Source organism: Mesoplodon densirostris, chromosome 9, assembly GCF_025265405.1.
Source record: "Mesoplodon densirostris isolate mMesDen1 chromosome 9, mMesDen1 primary haplotype, whole genome shotgun sequence".
Taxonomy (NCBI): Eukaryota; Metazoa; Chordata; class Mammalia; order Artiodactyla; family Ziphiidae; genus Mesoplodon; species Mesoplodon densirostris.
Window position 1 is genome coordinate 28,249,263 of NC_082669.1, and position 16,996 is coordinate 28,266,258.

The following is a 16,996-nucleotide window of genomic DNA, read 5'->3' on the forward strand; positions in this document are numbered from 1 at the left end:
CAGCAGCACCAGGGTACACAGAGAAGCTGAAGTCCTGAAAGCGCACGGGTCTGACAACAGACAGAATACATCAGAAACAACCAGTGAGGCCAAATGGAAGGAAGGCAGTAAACCAGGGGTCTAAGTGAGAGCAGACAAGAAAGATCACCATTGGCCAAAAGTCTTCGTCAGCTCCAGCCCGTTAATCCAACTCATCTTGGCAGTGAAACCTGAAAGCTGAGAATGTCTGGACCCCACTAGAACATTATTGATTGCAGAGCTGAGTTCAGCCCCGACAGGTCCTAGCTGGACACTGGCCAAGACTCTTGGTCACAAAGGCTCCCAGAGCCAAGGTCAGAAGCACTGCTGCTCCAGTGCACGTAATTCCATCAGCACACAGCAGGCCACAGGGTGCGGTGCTGGGCCCTGACCCCCATGCCTTTGTGAAGACCTAACCAAGCAAGAGCCACACTCACCTCCACCCGCTGTGGCGCGCAGGCCCCGCAAGCTGGAAAGAAAACTTGGCCCCTTGGGGCAGGACAAGCAGCCTAGGCAGAGGGAGGGGCTGTGCCCTGGCCAGGCCTGAGGCTGCACAGACCTCCCCGTGGGCTACACACAAAACCAGAGGCCAGCAGATCCCCAGCAAGCCGGAGCTGAGCGTCTTCTTTCACCTTCTGAAAGAAGCAGCTCTAACAAGAATCATTTACCCACAAATAGCCAGCCCAGCGGTTGGGAGCTCATGCAGGTATGGTCATCACTCTGAAGGGCTGTAAGAGTCATCGCTGTGATAACTGTGAAGCCGAGGCAGATACACGGGAAATGCTTAGGATAGGATATAGGTCTGGGAAAACCATCAGCATACAAATACACACACACCACACTTCTAACACTGAACTGTTATAAAAACCAAGCCGGGGGACTTCCCTGGTGGCGCAGTGGTTAAGAATCCGCCTGCCAATGTAGGGGGCACAGGTTTGAGCCCTGGTCCGGGAAGATCCCACATGCCGCGGAGCAACTAAGCCCGTGCGCCACAACTACTGAGCCTGCGCTCTAGAGCCTGCAAGCCACAACTACTGAGCCTGTGTGCCACAACTACTGAAGCCCATGTGCCTAGAGCCCGTGCTCCTCAGCAAGAGAAGCCACCGCAATGAGAAGCCCGCGCACCACAACGAAGAGTAGCCCCTGCTCACCTCAACCAGAGGAAGCCCGTGCCCAGCAATGAAAACGCAATGCAGCCAAAATAAATTTTTAAAAAAACGAGCTGGGAAGAGGAAGGTGATCGTGTATTTATAAATGTGAGAATGGGGGACCTTTTATAAATGTGTAGACATCATTTAAGTCGTGATAGTGTCTCTAGCAAGAAACAAATTCTGTAGAAGTGCCTTATGCTCTTACAGATGACCTATGTTTTGGATTTTTTCCATTTAAATGGCGGTGGGGAGGAGTGAAGAGCAAGAGACATCAGCCCTCTTGTTGCCAGTCACCCATCTCACCCAAAGTCTTTTTTTTTTTTTTTTTTTTTTTTGCAGTACGCAGGCCTCTCACTGTTGTGGCCTCTCCCATTGCTCTGGACGCGCAGGCTCAGCGGCCATGGCTCACGGGCCCAGCCGCTCCGCGGCATGTGGGATCTTCCCAGACCGGGGCACGAACCCGCATCCCCTGCATCGGCAGGAGGACTCCCAACCACTGCGCCACCAGGGAAGCCCTCACCCAAAGTCTTCATCAGCCTGGCCAGCCCTCAGCCCGAAGTTGTTCCTATTGTTATGCTAAGAACTGCTCTTCCTCAGGGGCCCGTGCACAGATGCCCGGCCTTTCCACGAGCAGAAGAACAGCACACACGAGCTCTCGCAGGCGGGCGGCCTGTGGCCTGGTGGGCTCAGTCCCTCACTCCCCCGAAAGCTGGGTGCACACTCCTTTCTACTGCAGGCTGAGGACCACACGTCCCAGAACCCCAGCCCGCCACAATGGGCATGCTTCTCATTCTGGGCCACAGGATCTTCAGGGCTACAATATCTCCAGGCTCCACGATTCTCCAACCACCTGGTTCAGCAAACTGTCCTTCCTTTGTGGGCTGCACTCGTGCACATTCCTGTGTAGACTCCCCGCCCTCACCCAAGCTCCCCCAGGCCCCAAGCTGGCCAGGACTCATGGCAGACCTGCCACCCCCATTAGCGTGGAAGGCTAAGGCTTTGACACGGTGCTCCTAGTAACAGGAGTGGAATGCTGGTGTCTTCTTACTTCCTCCGCCTTCCTCAATCCCTTCCCTGCTCCGGGAACACACCAGGCGGCTCCTGCCTGAGGCCTCTGCCCTCACTGGCTCTCCACCCGATGGATCGTTCCCAGAGAGCCCAGGATTGACTCCATCACATCCTTCAGTCCAGCATCTCCTTCCAAAGAAGCCCCACCGGACCACCCTGCAGAGAGCCCAGCGCCCCGGGCCTGAACCCTGCCTGGGCCAGGGAGCCTCCATAAATAGGGGACAATGTAAGGATGTCCCCCTGCCTTTGAATCCCCCAAGCCTGACCAATTCTGCAAATGCCCACACTGGAAAAGATGCCAGTAATTCTGGTCCAACGTGTTCCAGTGCCGGGGGTAGGGCCTGCTGGCTGGCATTCCTGACTTGAGACTGTGAACACATTCTTAGAGGGTAAAAATTAACCAGCATCCACCTGGTTGGGCCTCAGGCCCCATAGGCTCCAGGTACTAATCAGAAGAGCGTTCTCCCTCTAAGGCACAGCCGCCGTCATCGCCATTTCACCAAGGCCAGGCCAGAGCAGGGCCCAGGTCTGTGTTGTTCCTGAGGAAACCCGGAATAATTGCACTCATACATCATAGGTTCTGGCATGCGGATCCCAGACTGAACCATTTATCCAAATTAAAGCCATTCTCCAGAAACAAAATCAGACCCTTTTAATTGAAAATAAAACCAAGCAACCCCAAAGGCTCTTTTTTTTTTTTTTTCTTAATGAAAGACATTCTTCCTGCTTTCTCATTCCATTAATCACTGAGTTTATACAATCTGTCAAAATAGCTCGGTAAGAAGTCTCCCTCTTCCTTTTCCTGCAGGCCTGGTTTTTCCCAGCATGCGCCAAGCCGGCCGGGAGTTCAGGCACCCTGGGAGAGCCCCAAGAGGATTCTGCGAGCACGCTGTTTCTCAACTGCAATCCAACCATATATTTCAAGAGGCTTCAAAAGCCTTGTGTTCACTTCTAGGTATACACCCCAAAGACGTTACAGCAGGATCCAAACATATACCTGCACACCCATGTTCAGAGCAGCATTATTCAAAATAGCCAAAAGGTGAAAGCAACCCAAGTGTCCATTGGAGGACAAATGGATAAACAAAAGGTGGTCTTTATGTACAATGGAATATCATTCAGTCTTAAAAAGGAAGGAAATTCTGACACATCCTACAACATGGATGAAACTCGAGGACATTATGTTAAGTGAAATAAGCCAGTCCCCCCCAAAAAACAAATATATGATTCCACTTCCATAAAGTACCTAGAGTAGTCAAATCCATAGAAACAGAAAGTAGAATGGTGGGTGACAGGGGCTGGGGGAGGAGGAATGGGGAGTAAGTGTTTAATGGGGACGGAGTTTGTTTTGCACAATGAAAAGAATTCTGTTCATGGATGGTGGTGACAGTCTCGCAATACGAACGCACTAATGCCACAGAACTGTACACTTGAAAATGGTTAAGTTATGTTATGGGTATTTTACCACAATCAAAAACAGTTTGTGTTCTTTGACCTCGAACCACCTTAGGAGTCCCTCCAGGAACGTGACTGGCCAGGATCTTGCCCAACGACCTCCGTGCAAGGATGCACACAGGCTGTACGTGACCAGAGGACAAATGGTCATCACGTACACACTGGGTTCTGTACTGTCATCAACACTCGTGTGTAAGCAGAGTTAGTTACAAGTGGGGAAATGCTTATATTGCCACACTGACGCTAAAATAATACATATGATCTCAAGTTGGTAAACTTGAAAAGCACAGAATGTACACAGCATACAAGAGGGTGAAAACATTGCTCCCTGGGTGGTAATATCAGGACATTTTTCCTGCATTCTTAACATTTCTCCCTCTTTTCCAAGTCTACAGCAAACATGTTACACAAAAATTACTTTGGAGAAAAAGAATCAAAAAATAATTTAGGAAGCAAAGGCATGTGCATTACCTGCGAATCCTCTCCCACCCCCTGAGCAGCACAGATGACAAACGTCCCCTCCCCTCCTAGGGCAGGACAAGAGAAAACATGTGCCTGGCCAGCTGAGAGCCGGGCCTGCCTCGCTCAGCCGCCAGCCCAGTGGACGCGAGCAGAGGTGTGTTCCCTTTCCTCCACCCCCAGCCACTGGGCGCTTCAGGTCTTCCCAGTGAAGAGAAACTGGAAACACACCTGTCCAAGATCATGGGCAAACTCCTGAGTCCCCAGGGTGTCCTCCTGTTATCACAAAGGCTTGCCCCCAGGGGGACCAGATAGGGCCTCCAAGAATGGGGAAGTGATGTTTCAACAGGAGCCCCTGGGGCGGTGAAAATTTGGCAGAACCAGAGTAAGTAGCAGCCCAGGAGCTGGCAAGCAGGAGGGACATCCAGGGCCACGCACATGACCCCGGCAGTCAGACAAAACGGCACCCAGGAGGAGCGCCGTACAAGTCACGCAGAGGGTGGCGATGTCCCCGGGCTGCAGGTGGGGAACGGAGAGGGCAGTCACGGGACAAAGGGCGCCTTCTACCCCAGACCTGTGGCCGCCAGAGCCCAGCTCTTTCCTCCCAGCACGCTGCCTTTGATGTGCATCCAAAATCACCAGTGGTGAGGGGTGAGCACTCAGGAAACCTCTGAAAAAGGTGATGGATTGCGAGCGGAGGAGAACGCCAAGACCGAGTCAATGGGGCCCTTTTGTTCCCACAGCCCATCGGGAGGAATGTGTACAGAACACAGACGCCCCAGCTAATGGCCCAGCCTGGCCCCGGGGCGATTCGCACGGCCAGCTGTAGGCTGCTCCCCCGCGCCCTGGGAGGCTCCGCCATGAGTGAGATGCAACACAGAGCAGCTGTGGTCCAGGGTAATGAGGGGAGCGGATTCCTGAATCCTCCAGTGTGAAACGACCGGCTCCCGAGTTTCCGGGGCACAGCCGCCTCGCCCTGGACAGAAGAGCCAGGCGGGCCTCACTGCACGCACTGCCTTTGCCTCTGCCTCTGCTCCTCCTCCAGAGCCTTGACCTTCTTCCACTGGGGCACCTAACTCATTTGTGTGTCTTTAAAACCTCGGGGTTTGTTGTTCATCACCGGCATCGGAAAACCTACGCTCAAGAGGTTCCAGGTCATACCCTGTGGCTGCCACCCCCTAAGACACGACGAAAGGAGGTGACACCCTTCCCACCTGGGGGAGGTGACACCCTTCCCACCTGGGGGGATCCCCCAGCGCAGGGGCGCAGACTGGCTGGGAGTGGCACCAGCAGGCTGCCGCTCGGGAAGCTGGAATGAGGATTCCCTCAGATGTCTCCTCAATCTTAGAAATAGAGCCGGGCCGCACAGGGCGTCCTGATTGCTATCAGCTCCCCCAGGGAGAAGAGGAAGAGGAAGGCAGGCAGCTGGCCACGTGCCATAGTCAGAGCTGAGGAAGGAGGAAGAGGGGCGAAGGCTCCATGTCCGAGGAAGCAGCTGCGGCTGGAACCCCGGCCAGCTACGGACGGCAGGCACTCGAGAGCTTTCGGAGCCTTCGCCAGGCCCTCAAGGAGGGGTGACGCGGGCAGGGGACCACAGAGACCCCTGGCCTTGGGAAGAAGTCCCAGCATTGCAGAGGGACCTGGGTTCCACTCTGGGACCCCGCCCAGCACCGCACCACCCCCTCCATGCACAGGCTCAGGGCCCTGTGACCAAGGGGGCACTCACCTTCTGTGGATGAGGGCCAGGCACAGGCTCTGTCCCCAGACAGACCTGGGTTCCAACCAGCCCCATGACACAGGCAAATGACTTAAGCTCACTGCGTCTCAGTGTCCATTCCGGAAAACAGAGACAAAAATGTTACCTGGCAACGTTGGGTGACGATCTCTCTGATCCCGGATAGCAAGCACCCCATCGCGCATGGGTAACCACATCGTCAAAAGAAGGCGTTAATCTTGCAAGGTTACTAGGCTGGGAGCAGGGGAGATACTTGACAAGGGCTGCCAGGGCTTCCAGCCCAGGCGGGCGGGTGTAGGGGGATGTGGGGGGGGGGCACAGAACGTGAGGAAACCTCTTCTCCCAGAGTTGGTGGCTCTGGGGGGCACCTCCTTGGCTTGATCAGGAAATGCTCCACCAGAGGGAATTTTCCTGATCACTGGCACAGACTCCTTAAACATAAATTCTGCATTAATTTAGCCCATTTGGGACCAAACATATTAATACCAGATCATTGCCTTCTTTTTAAAAAAATTAACATAGCTCTTTTTAAATGTCTAGGGGTCATCATGATGACTATCCTCCCCTCAGTGACACAGTAGGGCATTCTGATGGCTCCTATCAGTGGCCCCAGGTGGCGGTCATCCTCACCTTCACTGGCCTCCTCCCTCCTATCCAGCAGAGGCAGTCCGCAGCGGGGGTCTGGGACAGCAGGTAGGAGACATCCGACCGGCGTGCACCAGGGCCAGGCGCGCAGTGGGGACCCCGAGTGCACACAGAGCAGGAGAGAGAGATGTCCCTGCAAGAGGACCTGGCTCGTGGCTCTGGCAGGCAGACAACCCGGCTGACCCACACCAAAATGATGCGTGCGGGTGGCAGGGGGAGGGGTGCGGTTCGCCAAACTCATTCCTGACGTGCAAAGTGCAATAGGAAGCTCCAGAAACCTGGAGATTCTAGTTTTCTGCTTTTATGGGGAAAGGACAGACATCAAGGAAATAAGTGTTCCCACGCTGAGCTCACTCACAACTACAGAGCAGCAAATCTGCCTTTTCTAGGGACTCAACACCCTGGAAGATTCAAAACATCTTCTGAACCCTAAGAGACAGTTAACTCACATTCAGCAGCCTTCTGACTGAGGCCATTTTTAATGTCTAGGTGTTTTAAAATCAGTGAGGGAGCACAGAAAAACACACCCTCGCTGTCGGACAGCTGGGGTTTAAATATCATTCCACGTGGGCATCCCTGGTAAGATCAGGCCACACAACACCCTCTCGCACCCACCTCTGCTTAACAGTGAGGATTCAAAGAAGTAACTCTTTCAGTAGCCAGAGTAGCGCCCAGAACCCGGACAATAATGAAGGCAGTGGTGATTTTGAACACTCTTGCTAACAGCCAGGAACATGTAGCGGTTCTGAGTTAATAGAATGCCTATTTAACTAACCAACTGACCAGACCCCTTATTCTGGATCAACAGAGATAACTGCAAAGGACTCCAGGGGGATAGGGCCGGCTCTAGGTCACTGATGACCCCCATGCTTACTAGGTCACACAGGAAAGAGCCTAGGGTTCAGGGTCTGTGTACCTCCGGGACCCCATCCCAACCCACCGCCTGGTTTCAGAAGACCCTTCAAACGCAGCCACAAAACAGGGGCCTCTCCAAAGGAAGCAGAGCCACTGTAAGGAAGCCTCTCTACTCAGGGAGCTGTGGATGCACCGGGTGGCTGGGATACAACAGTAACTTTCTGCCTGCTGGAGGCCGGCTATTTCTCTAGCAGGAACAGCCAGCACCTCGCCCCCATAGGAGTTTGGGGTCAGGGGTCAGGGGTGGAGCAGGGTTTGGTTTGGGTACAAAAGGCTTTCTCCTAGCGTGGTGGTCGTTTTTGCCAGGCTGACCCTAGAGGAGGATCAGCGCACGCACGGAGAGCCAGGGGGCTGGGTTTGATCTAGTCCCCAGCTGTTTTGCAATTTAATAAATGTACTCACCTGTAAAATGGGCCTTGTGTACAAGCTGCCATCGCCACATGGTGGATGAGAAATCGTCCCCTCTTGGCCTTTCCCCTCTCTTTTCTTGCCTTTTTGCCTTATTCCCAGGCCATTTTTAATCCCATCAGTAATATCTCCTGCAGTCCAGGAACATACTTTGACCTGGTGACCTTTAGCTCCCAGGTCAAAGTATGCAACGAGCTCCATTGAAAACCCATAGGTGCCAAAGCTACACTTTGTAAAAGCCGAGTCAGTTTGCATCCAGGAGCACCAGTTCCCTGAGGCTACTACTTTTTCTATCTTTTCCTTGGTTTGTAAAGAAATAATTCATCTGTTGCTGCTGCTAACTTTGGCACCTCAGCTGAGGAATTTGCGGCCAGGACATGCATCCACTTGACAGACAAGCAGCAGCAACTTCAGGGCCCTGGAACCTCACTGTCCTGGCCGAATCCTGGGCTGCACCTGGCCGAATCCTGGGCTGCACCACCACGTTGGGCAACAACTTGCACAAGATACTTAGCCTTTCTTTGCCTCTCAGTTTGCACATCTGTAAAATGGAGCACGAATCCCAGCTGCCTCCAAGGGTTGCTATTTGGGTGAATGCAACGAATGCATGCAAAGCATTTAGCACAAGCAAACACTCCATAAGCATTTGCTATGACCATGTTATTACTTTGCTATTACTCCGTCTCTGGGGTCACTATTACTTTGTAAAATTACTAAGTAAGATTACTGTTACTTTGTCTTTGAGGTCAGGAGCCTGGCCTCCTGCCAGATCCCACAGTCAGCTCCCTGTGCACAGAGGTCCCCTCGTTTTCCGCAGAATGGCCTTGCCCACTCCACCCTCCAGCTGCAGCGACTCCCTGGCCCCTCCAGGCCTCCGCACAGAAATGCCTTTCTTAATACTTGTTGATTGATTTGCAAATATAACCTCCCAGGCCCTAAAGAGGAGAGAATCACAAGGACACACAAATCTCTTTCAAAAGGCAAAGAACCAAAGCACTTCAAAAAGAATAATATGCACAGGCCACATATACCAAAATGCCAAGACGGTTAGTTGTGAAGGGCTTTGCGATATCGATGCAATGATAATCTTCAGTCACATTTTCAGAATTTTTAAAGAGTGCTCCATGATCATCAGTGTATTTCAAGAGTCTTCCATGAACACGCATTCACATTAGAAAAGAGTGAAAATGGGGGAAAATTCCGCCAGAAGATCAAAGTGTGTGAAGGACAGGGACGCCCTCAGGGTCTGGGGGACTTCTAAGTGGTTAGTGACCTCCATCAACAGCGGTCTCTGCAGGCCACACACCCCACGGGCTTTTATTTTTTTAACCCGCCAGCGCTGTCTCAAGAATTCAAGGGGAGCTCTTCAGCCCCTTCCCGCCACACAGATTTTCAAATCACTTCAAGCAAACGACCCCATCTCGCTTATCAGACCCCGGCGGCGCCCACCAAGCCCCGGGCCCTCCCTCTTCCTGCCTGTCAGCGACAGCGCCGGCGTGGCAGCAGGCACGTGCCGCAGGTGGCCCCGGCCCCGCACACCCCCGCCCGCTTCCCGCTCCTTCAGAAGTCAGGAAGGAAGCGCCAAGGGACCCCCTGCTTCCCGCCCAACACAGGGAAAGGGAAAGAGAGACGCACCGGAAAGCCCGCTTGCAAAGAGCGGGAGAAGGGTCCTGAGCCTTCCCATTGCAGCTCCGAGTCGGCTGTCCGCCCCGGAGTCTCGGAACCTGTCCTGGAGAGCGAAGTCCACCCGGGCGCCGCCGCGACAGTGCCGCTCCGGCCCGCGCCCGCCGTCCAGGGCGCCCCGGCGCAGAGGGCCCCCTGACGCAGCCGGCCCGCTCCGCGGCTGCGTCCGCGCGCCCCAGCCGCGTCCACGCGCCCCCGTCCCCAGACCACGTCCGGGACCCCGGCTGAGCCCGCCCGCGCGCCCCGCCGCGTTCATCCGACTGTGTCCCTGAACCCCGCTCCCCTGTTCCCGGACCCCGGCCGAACTCTCGCCCCCAGCTCAGGTCCCCGCGCGCCCGGAGCTCCGTTCCCCTGCGCGCCCCGAGCCCCCTGCCCGCTCCCCAGGAGCAGACGCTGGCGCCCGCATGCCCGAGACAAAGAGGTTGGCGGCGCGTGCCCCCCTCCAGTACCTGGGCGAGCGGCGGCGCGGTCCCGTGGGGCGATGGCCGAAGCAGGCAGGGCGCCGAGCAGCGCGAGCAGCGCGCGGGCGGGCCCGTCCTCCTGGCTCGCGGCCGCGCCCGCCGCAGGGCCCCCTCGAGGCGGCGCGGGCAATCGCCGCCGCCACGCCCGGGCCGGCCGGTCACCTGGCCTCATCGCCCGAACAAAGCAGCGCGCTCCAGGCGCGCCCGGGGCCCCGTGCGGCCCTGCGACCTCTCTGCGTTGGCCAGGTGGGACTGAGAATTATTAGGCCCGTTGAGCAGGCCAGACTCAAAGTGTTCACGGGCTGGCGGGTCCCGAATAGGCAGGCAAAGTCCTGGTTCCTGCACAGCGGGTTCGTTCGTTCGTTCATTCATTCGTTCGTTCATTCATTCATTCATTCGGCGCTATAATTATTGTGCTCTAAGAAAGCGAAACCTCACTGCCCGCCTGTGACTTACAGTCTACTGGGGGTAGTGCACACATAAAGCAGCACGGCCGTAACTGAGGAAACCCAAGATACTTTGGAAGCCCTGGAAAGTCCGGCCAACGGAGGCAGAGGGTCGGGAAAGACTTTAGAAGTCACGCCTTCTTGAAATGAGCAAGATTTAGGCAGGCCAGGAGTGGACAAGAAAGAAGGTCCCAGACAGAGGGATGCTCAGAGGAGGAAAGGCAGATAGATGCCAACATCCCCAAGACACAGTTGTCCCTTACGCAGTCCCAAAGCCTCGGTTTCCCCATTGGTGAAAACTGGGAAGTGGACAGCAGGCTCTTGAAGATCCCCTTGTAAAATGTAGGCCCTTCTGCAGAATTGGAATTGCTATTCCTCCTGTACAAAAGAACAGTTTCATCAACACTTTATCTTGTGAACGCACAAAGCCCCTCACACAAGGAAGACGTTTCCAGGAAGGCACTCCACCCTACTTCCTGCAGAAGAGACACAGATTGTATCTGTCACCCGGACCAAATGTTCTTAGAATCCCACCTGGAAAAGTGGACACATCTTGGAGTGCAGTTACCAGGAATTGTCCCTGATTCAGGAGTGCAACATCCAAACCCACCCTGGCTCTTCAGGAGCAGCCCTGCCCGTCCTGTCCAAGCACAGAGCAGGAAAAACATGGCTTGTCAGGACCAGTGGAGAGACTGAGCAAGAAAATCATCTCTGAATGGACTTTTTTAAAAGTAGCCAGCCATTAAAAACCTTGTGGCCCTGAATCCAAAGTAAGCGTGTCAGGGAGGAGACACAACAGACCCCTTGTTTGCATCCCTGAGGACCCAGGCCAGGTATGCTCAGATTCTACTCTCACTGTTCACTGTCTCTTCGGAAGGATTTGAAGAATCCCTGCAATGCTCTGATTTCTCAAGAAGTCAAAATCACTGGACTCTCATTCCCAGCTGAGTAGGGCATTCATTCCTTGAGGCAAAGCCTTCCTGAGCCCTGAGCCCCAGGCCTCGGAAACAGAGCAGGCATTTTTCCTGCCCTCTAGGACACCCCAGCCCAAGAGGTGACAGGAAGAAACAGGAGGTTGGAGGAAAAGAGCCTCAGGGGAGTTGGGGAGGTCGCAGCCAGCTCACCAGGTCCTGTTACTATCCCCTTTTTAGTGATAAGCGAAAATCATAGGTAACTTGCCCAAGGTCACCAGCTGGTCAGCTACAGAATATGATAAGGACCCAGGACCATCAGGCCGACAAGCTACCCTGATTTTTTTCCAAGCTGCCCTGCTCTGCCCATCCATCCAGCTCAATTGTACTGAGTTGTGTCTTTGCTTAAATATCTCTTCCACTAGACTCCCAGGACGGGGGCAGGGGGTGATGGTGGTGGTGGGAACCTCCAGACTCACAGCCAACAAGTCTATCCATCTTGCATCGCAGAATCTATCATAACATCAAGGTCCGTGTTAGCCGAATGACTAAGTGAATTTGAATTTCATGAGGTATTATAATATCCAATATACGCTTGCAGAAGCTGTGTTGGTGAGTTTGCCTAAGATTTCACAGCTATGAAGCTGGGATTCTTTGTCCCTGTCAGGAAGGCCCTCCTACCTGCAAATTGCTCCCCTCCCCTCCCCCACCAGGGCCAGCCAGTCCCACTGACCCTGCTGCCCTCTACTGGGCTGGCTGCCTTGACCACACCCTTATTTCTGGGACTACAGTGACTTAGATGCCAGTTCATGCAGTGTCTGTCTTCACACCTATACAGTGTCTTCAGAAGGTAGAAGGCACCCTGGACCTGGTGTCCCCTTGCAATCTCTGCTAGCCCATGCAACTGGCTCCCTGATTCGCCAAAGTGCAGACTCCACACCTGGCCCAGAGTCTCCTAAGGGGTGACCCATGCCCCACAAGGCCATCCTGGGTCCAGGGACTCCACACTTCACAGGCTGAAACTTTAGTTCCCAAGAACTTAAACAAAAACAAGGCATGCAGCAATTATCTAAAAGAGAATGTGCAATTTTTCCATCCTTACCCATCCAAAAATATCTCAAACCTGAAAACAAAAGTCTCAAACCAATTTAGATGAGGGAAAAGCAGGCATATACCAAGAATGGCGGTTCCCTTCCCAGCACTCCATAGGGAGCAGGGTGCAGGGGTGAGGAGGGAGGTCTGGTCAGGAAACACTGGTGTCTCTGTCCCCCCTCTCTGCAGCTTCACTCTTGTTCCTCTCAGCCAGGAGTTCTGCAAGAACTTTTTAGAAGCTTGTCGTTGCCATAAAGATGGTCTTGGCCATGGCAAAAGTCTGATACATTTTTGTCCTTTAGATCAAAGGGAATATGTGAGCAATGACTTGGATATTTTTCCTAGTTCTTATTTTCTTGCCCTGAAAATTAATATTGTCCAAAGAGCCCCTGAAAGGGGTAGCTGGAAACATTACACGCGATGTAGCTGGATTGGTAAATTTGCCCAAGATTTCACAGCTAGGAAGCTGGGATTCTTGGTCCCAGCTGTAACAGATGCTGTGAGGAAAGGGTGGGGCAGGAGTGGGAGCACGTGCCCTAAGATACCGTGTCCCCCAAGACCTCCCTGGGGGGGCTTCCCTGGTGGCGCAGTGATTGGGAGTCCGCCTGCCGATTCAGGGGATGCAGGTTCGTGCCCCGGTCCGGGAAGATCCCACATGCCGCGGAGCGGCTGAGCCCATGAGCCGTGGCCGCTGAGCCTGCGCATCCGGAGCCTGTGCTCCGCAATGGGAGAGGCCACAGCAGTGAGAGGCCCGCGTACCGCAAAAAAAAATAAAAGACCTCCCTGGGACTGTCACCCTCTCCTCACTTTCCTTCTCCCCCTCAACACACAGTCCTTACCCACAACCAAACGCCTCGCCTTTTCTATATCCCCAAACCTTTTGCAAACCTATGGAACCTCGGTACCCTCTCCCCCAAAATGCACAGACACACCAGCTTCTGCAAGGTGGGCTCCAGGAGACCACTGCCTGGACACAGATTAACTCTCTGTGCCACTGGTACCACCCGGTCTCTGGGAAGTGGGCTCCTAGACAGCCCCATGATCAGGAAGCACCCCCTGGGAAGTGAAAGGAAGGCAGGAGACATGGGGTGGTAGTGCTGAGCCCCGCCTTGGGGGGTGCTGCAGCAAGGCCACCCTTTGCAGCTGAGGCTGTCCCCAAAGGGGGCTGATGACAGAGGGCTGCTTCCTAGTGGCGGGGCCAAAAAATGTTCACTGAGCAGGGATCTGAGTCACTACTGCAGGGCCGGCTGCACTCCCTTGGGATGCTCTTCGCCCCAGAGCTGTGCCCAGCCCTGGGACTACCCCAGGAACAGCTGACTGGTCTCTCCGGTCTCTCTCCATATTGAGAATGGGAGGACTGCCCACCCCGTTTGTGTCCCAGGAGCAGCCTGCTGGTCGAACCCTGCTGGGCTCCATCCTGCAAGTGCTAGGGTGCTTTCCCTTCCCCCGTGACAAGCAGGCCTCACTGGGGAAAGCAGGAGCACTGCACTTTCCTACCTGCTGGTCCCCCAAGGTGACCAGCTTAGAGCAGCAGCCCAGGAAACCATGGCAAAGAGCATGAGAGGAAAGAAAAACAGACTCTCCTGAGCAGACGCGATCCAGACGTGTGTGTGATCGTGAACGTCTGGTGCTTGTCAAAGCCTCAAAGGTGGGGTTTGCTGTCCCTGCAGCCGAGCGCACTCCTAACAGAATCAGGATACGCGGATCCATCTGCCCGTGCTTCTCGCAACGTCTGGAGCAAAGGGGAGATAACCGGTCCACCCGAGGAGGAGCGGCTGGACTTGTCCTCCCCTCCTTGCCATTATCTTTGACCACCAACACCTCTACTCCCAGTCCTCGCCTTACACATCTGGTCAGCGGGGGACCCTTGCTCAGGAAGCCATCCCCCTGCCTTCTAGCTGGACTGACCACTAGTTCCTTGTGTGCAGGGACTCTGTTTCGCAGCTCTGCATCCCTAGCAGATGTGGGGGGATGTGGTTGGTTCTAAGACTGGGGCAGGCAGCCTACGAGGTGAGCTGGAGCATCTGGTAGCGCCAGAAAGTGAGGACGTGTTCACAGAACAAAAGGATCAGGGCCGCCCCGTTGAAGGGACACAGCAGAGGGACCAAGTCGAAAGAGCTCCCAGTGGCCAAACCTGAGCAATTTGAGCAAAAAAATAAACATCATCATGTTGGGTTATAAAGTGTAAAATTAAATGCCCATGAGTCCATACTGACTGAATGAATAAATGAATGAATGAATGAATGGGGAGAACAGGCAAAACTCTCTTACAGAAGAATTCCAAATAATTTTTGTAGATAGCTCCCCCTGACAAGGAGATGCACTTTATTCCCCACCCCTAGAGTGTGGGCTGTGCTTAGGACTTCCTTCCAAAGAGTCAAGTGTGAAGGGTGGAGGGGGTCTAGGAGTAACTTTAAGGTGGAGAAACGTGACAGACGTGACCTCAGCCAGGTGATCAAGATCACCAGTGATGTCACCTTAAGAGTGTGTACCCTTGACCTGACGTGGTGAGAATGGCGCTCAGGTCTTCCTCCCAGTAACCAGGAACTCCAGCCTGTGAGTGAGCATCAGACACGTCCCAACTGAGGGACAAAACACCTGACCAGGCCTCCTCAAAACTGGCCAGGTCAGCAAGAACGAGGAAGTCCGAGAAACTGTCACAGCTCGGGAGCCTGAGGAGACACGAGGAATAAATGTCACAGGGTGCTCTGGATGGGATCCTGGGACAGAGGAAGGACAGTACAGGCAAAGGTGTGGCCTCCAAATAAGCTGCTGACCTGAGTTAAGAGTGATGTTCCAATACTGGTTCCTTAGCTGTGACCATGTGGCATTGTGATATAAGATGTTAAGGGCCGGAAAAACTGGGGTGGGGCAACCAAACAGAACTCTGTACAGTCCTTGCAACCTTTGTGTAAATCTAAAGCAATTCCCAAATAAAACGTTTATTTTTTAAAATGCCATCGAAGCTATAGGAAGAAAATGGCCTCTTTGCAGATGGCAGCACGGCTGTGCTTCCCTGACTGCAAATATCCAAGTGCAGAGCCGTCACTGTGGATGGGCCCTTTGTATCCTAGGGTAACCCAAGTCCCCCCAGATTTTCTATGAACCTCTGGCTACAAAGAAACGTGCTTACCTTACCCAGGGGAACTTGTCCAAACTGGAATTCATGGAAGTGCTAAGCTAGTTCCCTCAGTTTCCCTTTCACCTTCATATTTCACCGCTTCTTAAAAGTTTTCTTTTTTAAGTGAATTTCTAGATTTATTCAAAAAGAAATGAAATTTCCTGGATGAAGCATTTGTGTAATAATATTACTTCTGAATCTGTGTCTCAGAAATAAATGGCCGAATAGTTATATTTATACTTTTAAGCATTAACAATAGGTACTATTCAGGATACACATTGTGAAAAAAGACATGATTTAGTCTTTGCTAAAGCTAATTGCTAAAACATACATATCATGATTACTTAAGATAACATGGATATTTAATTAAAATTTAGAATATAACAACATCTGACTCATCCTGTGGACATGAAAGGAAAAATACAGTAATCCATTTTACCCATTACATGTTACAAAGTCAGACAGAATGAATTTATAAGCGGTGTTTTATAATAATAACAGCAATTTAATTTTAAACAAATATCTTCCCGTCCTCTTCCTTTATCCTCTATATGTATCTAACCAGTAAAGCCTACTATATTGCTGGAATCAGTAATAATCCAATCTATGATGCTTCAATTTGTTTTCATGTTCAGCACCTAATCCAAAAATACCATGAAATGAACAGTTCACGACATTCACGTCAAGATAGGCCATGATTCTTGCACAGTGCCATCTTCAGGGGCCCCCAGAAGACCCAGGGGTTACCCCAACAGAACCTGCAGAAGGGGAGTTCATGGTTGTCTCTGGGCTGCCCACCTGTGCTCTCAGGTCCCAGCAGGCTCTGGTGGCCACCCAGGCAGAACCCAGGACCGCTGAGAGCTGATCTCGTGCACAGACCCCTCCACGTCTGCTGAGGTCAGCCCCCCGACCCTGGCTGACCAACCAAGAACCAGGCTGCGCTTGGATCTCCTGGCCAGTTGCACAGTTCTCACAAACCCGCCCAGTGTCCAGATGGACCACCTGGACAGCAATATTTCTCCACCAAAGAACAGAAGAATGAAGGTGTTTAGGGCAGGGCCCAGGGTAGTGGACACAGAGACCCCCCTCCCTATAGACCCACAGACACGTTCCCATGTCCCGTGTCAGCCCCACCTGCAAGGCCTGAGACAGATCACGTCCTCGGGTCAGGAGGGGACCCTCACGAGGGAAGGCTCGCTCCCACTCAAACTCAGGGAAGCCCCCTGTTTGAGGCCGAGAAAGGCCAGGAAAAGCCTGTTTGTGTAACCAAGAGGGACCCCATGGGGCCTTCCTGGGACAGACCCCCTCCCCCATATCCTCTGCTTTAGCTCCTCTCTGAGGTAATAGTATTACCTAGATAATAGTATCTGATGCACATTTCCTGAGTTGTTTTACAGATGTGAAAACCCTCACCAAATGGAAGATGTT

The 16,996-nt window shown here is 53.3% G+C and overlaps 1 protein-coding gene across 5 annotated transcripts in view; it reads right to left on the bottom strand.

The window, feature by feature from the left end:
* Positions 1–10,075, bottom strand: part of TNS3 (tensin 3) — a 235,501-nt gene extending 225,426 nt beyond the window's left edge. For 2 of the 5 annotated variants that reach the window (XM_060107511.1, XM_060107508.1), the window contains exon 1: positions 9,987–10,075. The gene's annotated coding sequence lies outside the window, so the exon portion shown is untranslated. Of the gene's footprint in view, positions 1–9,489; positions 9,634–9,986 lie in introns of those variants that run through there. The other 3 variants (XM_060107513.1, XM_060107509.1, XM_060107512.1) reach the window with 3 other exon arrangements.
* Positions 10,076–16,996: the final 6,921 nt, after the last annotated feature.